At 40.8% G+C, this 8,538-nt stretch overlaps 2 pseudogenes across 1 annotated transcript; both read right to left on the bottom strand.

The window, feature by feature from the left end:
- Nucleotides 1-878: 878 nt before the first annotated feature.
- On the bottom strand, nucleotides 879-1,587 carry LOC110594478 (annotated as a pseudogene).
- Nucleotides 1,588-6,575: 4,988 nt separating this feature from the next.
- Nucleotides 6,576-8,174, bottom strand: LOC103275480 (annotated as a pseudogene). The gene is made up of 2 exons (XR_002481262.1): nucleotides 7,790-8,174; nucleotides 6,576-7,495 (listed from the first exon to the last, which is right to left on the bottom strand). The product of XR_002481262.1 is annotated as a magnesium transporter NIPA2-like (transcript).
- Between the last annotated feature and the right edge of the window lie 364 nt (nucleotides 8,175-8,538).

Here is an 8,538-nt window from a genome sequence, read left to right as displayed (position 1 = left end):
ATTCAATTAATAATCAGTGAAAGAGAAGCAGATAAAAAAATGCTTAAGTTATTTTAAAAGAAGGATATAAAAATATGTTAGAGATTCTCCACTGGAGAGAATGAAAAACCACAAACGTGGAAAAAAGATTAAAAGTAGTCTTTTTAAAAATGTCAGTAGGAACTGATAAGAGACAAAGGTAATATGTTTGGAACATTGTGGACTAAAAAAGGCTCTTCAATGCAGAACTACACAGAGCCTGCAATAATTACCAGGAAGACATTCAGGAGTAGATAGGGTTTCTGGAACAGCTTTGATGATGAAAATTTGCTTGCTTGTTTGTTTGTTTTTTGGTAATGAACTTCATAGAGATTCTGTGAGAAATGCTTTGGGAAATGTGATAAAATTTTATAGCACCAATGTTATTATAGAATACATTTACTGAGGTTTTATCTAAATCTTGGGTCAAATTTCCATGCTCCATTAATGCAGTCATTTATCTTTGCGGATTACCTTGGAATGAAGGAATTTCATTTATTTTGTAAAATATAAGATTCTGAGTTAGTAAACAAAAGATACGAATTTCAACTTTTAAAGTCTAATTAATATTTCCAACAACACAAATCAATGACGCAGAATAGAGTCCAGAAATACACCCATACAGTTATGCTCAATTACTTTTTGATGAAATTGCAAAGGCATTTCTTTGAATTTTGCTAAAATAAAAACTTCTCCTCTGAGTAAGACATTGTTAAGACAGTGTGAAGACAAGCCATAGTCTGTGACAAAATATTTGCAAATCATATATCTAGTAAAGGACTTATATCCAGAATATAAAAACAACTTTTAAAACTCAACAACAGGAAAACAACCCAATTTTTTTGTTGTTGTTGTTGTTATTTAGTTTTTATTTCTCTGCAATCCAACTAGACGTGGAAGGGAATAAGGAAAATATGGAACCCAAAGAATCGTAGGGAGAGCACAAAGATTATAGGGATACTGCGAGCAAACGGGATGGAGGAGGTGCTCTCCTGAGCTACAGAAGGAATGATCTGGTAATTTAAGATAAAACAAGTCAAATTTATTAGAGTTGTCCACAGTCAGCAATGGTGATCTTCTTGCTGGTCTTGCCATTCTTGGACCCAAAGCCCTCCATGGCTTGTACAACATTCATGCCCTCTTTCACCTTGCCAAAAACCACATGCTTGCCATCCAACCACTCAGTCTTAGTAGTGCAGATGAAAAACTGGGAATCGTTTGTGTTGGGTCCAGCATTTGCCATGGACAAGATGCCAGGACCTGTATGCTTCAAGATCAAGTTCTCATCATCAAATTTCTCCCCATAAATGGACTTGCCGCCAGTGCCATTATGGCGTGTAAAGTCACCACCCTGGCACATAAACTCTGGAATAATTCTGTGAAAGCAGGAACCTTTTAACCGAATCCTTTCCAGTGCTCAGAGCACGAAAGTTTTCTGCTGTCTTTGGAACTTTGTCTGCAAACAGCTCGAAGGTGACGCGGCCCAAGGGCTCGCCGTCGATGGCGATGTCGAAGTACACGGTGGGGTTGACCATGGCTGAAGGGAAAAGGCTCAAGGCGGCGGTGTCTACAAAGCCACAACCCAATTTTTAAAATGGCCAAAGGATTTGAACAGACGCTTTACTGTTAAAGATATGTTAAATAAGCACATGAAAAGGTGCTTAATATTATTAGTCATTAGGGAAATGCAGATTCAAACCACAATGAGATACTTATTTAGAGACAACTGCTTGGAATTTGTATAAAATCAAGAGTGCATAGACTGTGCCCAGGACAGAAAGTGAGCCAGTCACTAAACGACAGGACACGCCTTGTTTTCTTGAAGCTCTAAAATAAAATGGGTTGAGATACAGAATTAGACAAATGGACATCTGATACAAAACAGGAATAAACTCAGAAAGAGTGGAAAACTTGTACTAGTTCAATTACTCAACAAACATTTATTGAGGCACTTCCATTTATAAAGTACTGTTGTAGGTCCTGAGGACACAGCAGTGAACCAAACAGAGAAAAGCCCCAGTGCCATGCAGCTTGCTTCTAGTAGGGGAATGAACAAGGTATATGTGTGAGTGGTGGTTGGTGTGTGTTCGTTAAGTTAGACTGTGATAAAAGCTAAACTTTAAAAAAGAAAGTAGGAGAAGAAACATTGGGTATAGCTCACATTTAGGTAGAGAGACCTGGAAATAGTGGCCTCAAGAGATAAGCAGGGTAAAACTGCAGAAAGTGAGGGAGCTGGCTCTGTGACTCTCTGGAAGGCCTTCCTGGCAGAAATCACTGCAAGTACAAAGACCCTGAAATGGGACCATGCTGACAAATTCCTTGACTGGCAATGAGGCCCGCGGGGTAGAGCAGTTAGTGAAAGGGAGAGAAGGTATAGCTGATGAATTAGATGTACTATGAATCAGATGTAGTGTGTAAGAAAAAGAAGGCAAGAATAACAGCATTGTTTGGTGCCCAAGCAAATAGAAGAAAGGAATTTCCATTAGCTGAAAAGAAGTAGGCTACAGGAAGAGTGGACTTTGGGAAGAAAGTCGGGAGTGTGATTTTGGACTATAAGGTATTCACATAGAGATGTCAGAAGGCAGAATATCCAGGGCTATAGGCAGAGAACGAGAGAGTGAAATGTGAGAGTCATCGCAATATCGGTTGCATTCAAAGTCATGACAATGGGTGCAAACACAAAGACACAGGGTGTAAATGGAAAAGAGAAGAGACCCAAGGTTTGATTCCTGGAGGACTCCTCCTTTAGAGATCTGGTAGATGAGGACGGACAGGCGAACCCTTAAGAAAGGGGCAAAAACATTGTGAGTCAAGGGCCTTTGATGCATGTTGTTCATGCTCCATGCATTTTAAGAAGCTGGGTCCTTCACGACCTCATACCTTCCACTCTAGAAGACTGGAAAAAGTGTCTGATAGAGCACAGAGTGATGGCAGTAGCTCACCTTTCCTCAGTGCTTACGTGAGCCAGGAATAGTGCTAAGCAAATATCGGAATTTAGTGGTGTTGTTATCTTCATTTGATACATGAGAAATATATAGATCCAAGTGATAAAATAATTTGCTTAGTGTCACACCACTAGCATGTGGTAGAACTTGAATTCAAATTTGGGCAGTCTGCTCTCTGAGCAAGGGAATACCCAATTCATTTGACAATTGATACCCAATTCATTTGATCAGGATCTCTGATCAGGATAATGACTTTAGGAACAGTATGACTTGGATTCCACCATTTATTCATTAATTCTTTGGAGTTTGTGCATAGTGCATCAATCTCCTCATCTGCAACAGACCAACTCTGTCCTGCATGGAGATGCAGCATCTCACACGTGGAACCTCTTATTATCCCCAAGGTTTATTCTACACCATCACAACCAATTCCATTGATTCAGCCTTCTGACTGTGGCCTGAATATGTCTCTTTCTTTCTACCCTCACACTCTTAGAGGCCGCTATCATCTCTTATCTGAATTTCCTTCTCTCTCTCTCTCTGTCTCTCTAGTCTGTTCACACAGCAACCAAAGTGATCTTTCTAAAATGCAAATCACAACGGGTCACCCACATTGGTTGAAACCCTTCGCTGACTCCCTGTCACCTGCCAGATAAAGCAGCTTGCAGGTCATTTCTTTAAGCTTTTCCTGACCCAGACTATGTTAGGTTTCTATTCCATGTGATCTTGCTGTACTTTCTGTAAGATAGTACATTGGGAGATGAATTGATACTGTTTACAAGCCTAGGCCCCTTCTCTCCCTTCATGTACCCTCTAGGACAACGTAAATCTCTATGAAGGCAGGATCATACTCCAATAAATCCTCAGTGTCTAGTACAGGGCATGACACTGAGCAAATGTTTCTGTAAGAATGATGCATAATGTTGCTGGTCAAATGACACAAAGCATCGCTAGATGAATGACGCTTAATATCGCTGAAAGCATAAATAAATGAATAAGAAAGAGTATGCTAAGGCAAAAACTGTTTATTCATGTTTAACTTGCAAGAGGCAGAAGTCTCATTTCTTTGTGCAAAGGCAGAAGAGATGCTTCTAAACCAACGTCAAAATTGCAACTAGTGAAGAGTATGCGAGAGGAAAGGCAGAAAGGTCTGTACAATTGAATCACAGGATAAAAAGGACACGAAGGACTTTTAATTCTAAGTCTGGATCAGAAACTGGAAGCACATAGGTCCCGCACATCTGGTTTGCTTGCTTGTTTTGTTATGGATGCCAAGTTTAAAAGGTAGTTGTAATGCAGTAACCCCAAATCTGAGAGAATTCGCATGTAATGTTTACCTGTTCCAGAGAAGTCACCCAGAGGTTCAGCAGGAAAAAACATTGATTTATTAAAACTTATGGGAAGCACTGATGGTAGCAGATAGTGAAGAATCTACACCTCGGGGCAGCACAGCCAGCACTTTTATAATTAAAACAGTCAAGCTAATCATTCAATTCCTATGTGATGTTTGCAATTACATTGATTAAGAGTGAGGACTACATTGCTTTCGGCTTTGCTTGGTCACCTGCATCCCATGACTCATTACTGGGAATATGCGTACCCTTCAGAGACCAACCTTGGCCAGCCTGCTGCTTCCTGAGGGAAGGGGCAGAAAGAAGCCAGGTAGAATGGGAAACAGTCCATGTTCTGAAAATACCTCACAGTAGTATAATGAGACAAGTGTGATCCTTGGTCACAAGACAGGCAGCTTAGTACCTGGTCAATATCAAACAGCTTAGCATCTTCCACACACTTCTTTTACACAAGCATTTGGGCTACATGCCCCTGGGAAACATGTAAATTGCTACCATAGTCAAATGAAAGGAGATAAAGTAAGAAAGTCACCCAATCATTGAGCCTTAGAGACCCTTTGGAAGTGGTGTTTATGATGACCTAGAAGAACCGGAAATGAATGACATGCTCTGCCTCCTAAAATTGACGGGGATCACTTCATGTGTATCCAAGCACATCCTCTTGGAAGTGATGTTATATTTTTAAAAAATCTATAATTTTCTGGCCCAAATGGCATATTTCTAGTTTTGCTTTCTGGTGTTTGCTTGATGGCTGAGTATGTTTTGTAGGTTTCCTCAAAGCCTGGCCCAAGGACAAGCAGCACTGGCATCTTGTAGGAATTCATTAGAACTAACAGCAGAATCTTCATTTTAACAAGATTTGTATTTCTTTTTTTGTTGTTGTTATTTTAAAGATGTGGGATACAATTCGGGATTAGGTATGCAAGTAGTTATCAGACAGGTAAAGTTTGGGCCTCTCTTTGGTCCCTGTTTTGCCTAGTTTGAGATCAGGTACCCTTATTGATATTATGTGCCCCATGCCCCTGGCAGTATCCTGCTACTGCCAATCCCTTTCATTTTCTTTCTTTCTTTTTTTTTCATTTCAACTTGTCTTTTTATTATAGCATGAGCTAAATTTAAGAAACCCTAGTCTTCTGATTTTATTTCCCAGCACTGTTAAAAGTCTAAATAGCAATATAACTCATTATGAAAGCATGCTGAAAAGCACAAGAGCGATGTCAAGTGGTAATCAAAGTTCCAGACATCGTGGGACTTAGAGAAACTAAAGAAAAAACCCAGCCAGTTTGTTAAGCAGAGCCCAACGTGACAGATAGGATGCAATGGCTCAATAAGGTGCTAAGTAGGCCATCAAATGCACACAGGAAACCGGGTTCATGGTGACAAGTCACAACCTGAGAAATATTTCCTTGGGATGATTCTGTATCTTTTTTTTTTTTTCTTTTTAAGAGTTTCTTTCATTCAGTAACTTCATTTCTTCTTTAACATTTCAAAATTAAACTCATTCATCAAACACGAGTAATTTTTATAGGTAAGGTAAATCACAGGATAACATATTTGGATAATTTTGTTTTTTTTAAAATCAAGGCCGGGCTCAGTGGCTCAGCCTGTAATCCCACGCCTTTGGGAGGCTGAGGTGAGTGGATTGCCTGAGCCCGCGGGTTCGAGACCCACCTGGGCAGCGAGACCTCATCTCTGCAATAAATCAAAAAATCAGCCGGGCGTGGTAGCGCATGCCTGTAATTCTGGCTACTCGAAAGGTTGAGGCGGAAGGATCGCCGGAGCCCAGCAGGTAGAGGCTGCGGTGGCCAGGAGCGGCCACTGCACTCCAGTCTGGGCGACAGAGTGAGACACCAACTCAAAAAAAAAAAAAAAAAATCAAGAAGCCTTACACGATCAGAGACTGCTGGCATAGGGATGACAAATGTATACTTCAGACTTTTATCACCAATGAAAAAATAAAGCATTTTTACAGACTTAAACTGTTATTAGTGTATTTAGATTTTGGAGACGGAATCAAAAATGTAAAATACCTCTACAGTAATACAATGTTAATAGAAATCAGTATTATACTGAGGTTGTTTTAGTAAGCTACCATTGTTTAAGTATAAGAAAAGTAATTTCTTGGTCCAAATTAGTGGAATCTTTAAAAAAGATTGTCTTTTAAAGAACATTATTTGAGGGCAATGTCTTTTCAGACACATTCTAATATTCAAATTCACTTTAGATCAGGTTATAGATTAACCTTTTAATTACGTTTTTCTTAAAAAGCTGAGAGATTTCCATTTCTTCAGGAGATATTTTCACCAGTGTGCTGTTCAATCCCACAAGTCAAGCTTTCTTCATTATTATTAAGAACTTCATACATATTAGAGAGATTGCCATTCATTGCTTTTTTGTCTTTTTGAAAATACACAGGCAGACTTGCTAGACTAAAGCTGACGTCTTTAAAGGCATGCAACAAGAATATCCCCACAACGATTGTAAAGAAGCCACTTAAAGTGCCAATGACATCATCAAAGGCATATCTTGCCACTCCTTAAAAAGAATAGCCGAACAAGTTAAAACTGATGTTGTAAAGAACACATAACATATTGGAGTCACAATGGACATGTTGAATATATCCAGGGGCCTGTTCAGGTAATTAATCTGTGTGCTCACACAGATGATGAGGCTCAGCAGCAGAATCCAGGCCAGGGGGTGCCGCAGTACAGGCTTTCCAGCAAACAGCTCTTTGATGGCAATGCCCAGGCCCTTAACACAGGAGACTGAGAATGCGCCAATGACAGAGCAGATTGTTATATACACAGGAATGTTTGTCTGCCCGTGGTGAGGACCCACCACGAAGATTAATATCAAGGCCACAATGACCCAAGTGTTGCAAAGACCACAAAACCTGGATCACCTAACTTGTGAGACATTTCATTTATGGTCTCAATCTCCTCTTCTTTTGGAGCATGAATGACTATAACTGTAGATCCTAGAATACTTAGCAAACACCCAATTTTCCCATGAAGGTTAAGTCTTTCATTCAGAAAGTATGAAGAAAGAATGGCACTTACTAGGACGCTGAGAGCTCCTAGTGTAGTCACTAGCGTGGCTGGTGCAAACATGTATGCAGCAAAGTTGGCCACCTCCCCAGCTGCCATTGACAGCTGTCCAGCCCACCACAACCATTCTTTTTTTTTTGAGTTGGAGTCTCACTCTGTCACCCAGACTGGAGTGCAGTGGCCGCTCCCAGCCACAGCAGCCTCGACCTGCTGGGCTCCGGCGATCCTTCCACCTCAGCCTTCCAAGTAGCCAGAGTTACAGGCATGCGCTACCACGCCCGGCTGATTTTTTAATTTATTGTAGAGATGAGGTCTCGCTGCCCAGGCGGGTCTCGAACCCACGGGCTCAGGCAATCCACTCACCTCAGCCTCCCAAAGACGCGGGATTACAGGCTGAGCCACCGATCCCGGCCACAACCATTCTTTAAGATACGCATGGCCCCTTGACCCTGCTCTCATAGAGCCTTTTCTGGCAAGTTGCAAAAGGCCTTTTTTTTTTTTCCAGAATGAAACTTCCTCCAATGAAAATGTTGGAGCTCAGAGCTAATCCAAGACCAATATAAAAGTCATATTTTCCACGTCTTTGGCTCATTTTGTTTGTTACTTAAAAAGCTCCTGTAAATTACACTGATCACAGAAGAGAAAAGATGCTGGTACTGGAGGCAGAATGAGGCAGTCTTCAAACAGTTTGAAAATAGGACATCAGTGTGAATGCCCTGAAAGGAATAAGTTGCTTTGCTATTCTCAGACCTGGTCACGCTCTGCTCCCACTCTCTGTAACCGAAGCTCAATCACAGCTGAGAGAGCCCGAGGGAGGAGCAGTCCCGCGGCTCACACCCCACAGGGGCCACCTGGCCTGGAGCGCGGGCGAAACCGCCAATCCCTTTCTTATGGTATTATGGTAAATGTTCAGGGTCTGCTTATGAGTGAGAACTTGTGGTACCCAGTTCTTTGTTTCTCTGACAGGTCACTGAGTATTATAGACTCCAAATCCATCCAGGTTGCTGTTTGTCCTCCTTTATGACTGTGTAATATTCCATCTTGTATATGTACCACATTTAAAAAATTCAGTCACATTTTTAAAATGAATTTTTAAAATTCAGTCACATTTTAAAAATTCAGTTTCAGCATGGTTGGTTCCATGTTTTTGCTATTGTGAATAGTGCTTCAATAAAC

Source organism: Carlito syrichta, unplaced genomic scaffold, assembly GCF_000164805.1.
Source record: "Carlito syrichta isolate Samal-C Ts95f unplaced genomic scaffold, Tarsius_syrichta-2.0.1 Scaffold315490, whole genome shotgun sequence".
Lineage (NCBI taxonomy): Eukaryota > Metazoa > Chordata > Mammalia > Primates > Tarsiidae > Carlito > Carlito syrichta.
Note: the sequence above shows the minus strand (reverse complement) of the source record. Positions and strands in the feature narration are given on the sequence as shown.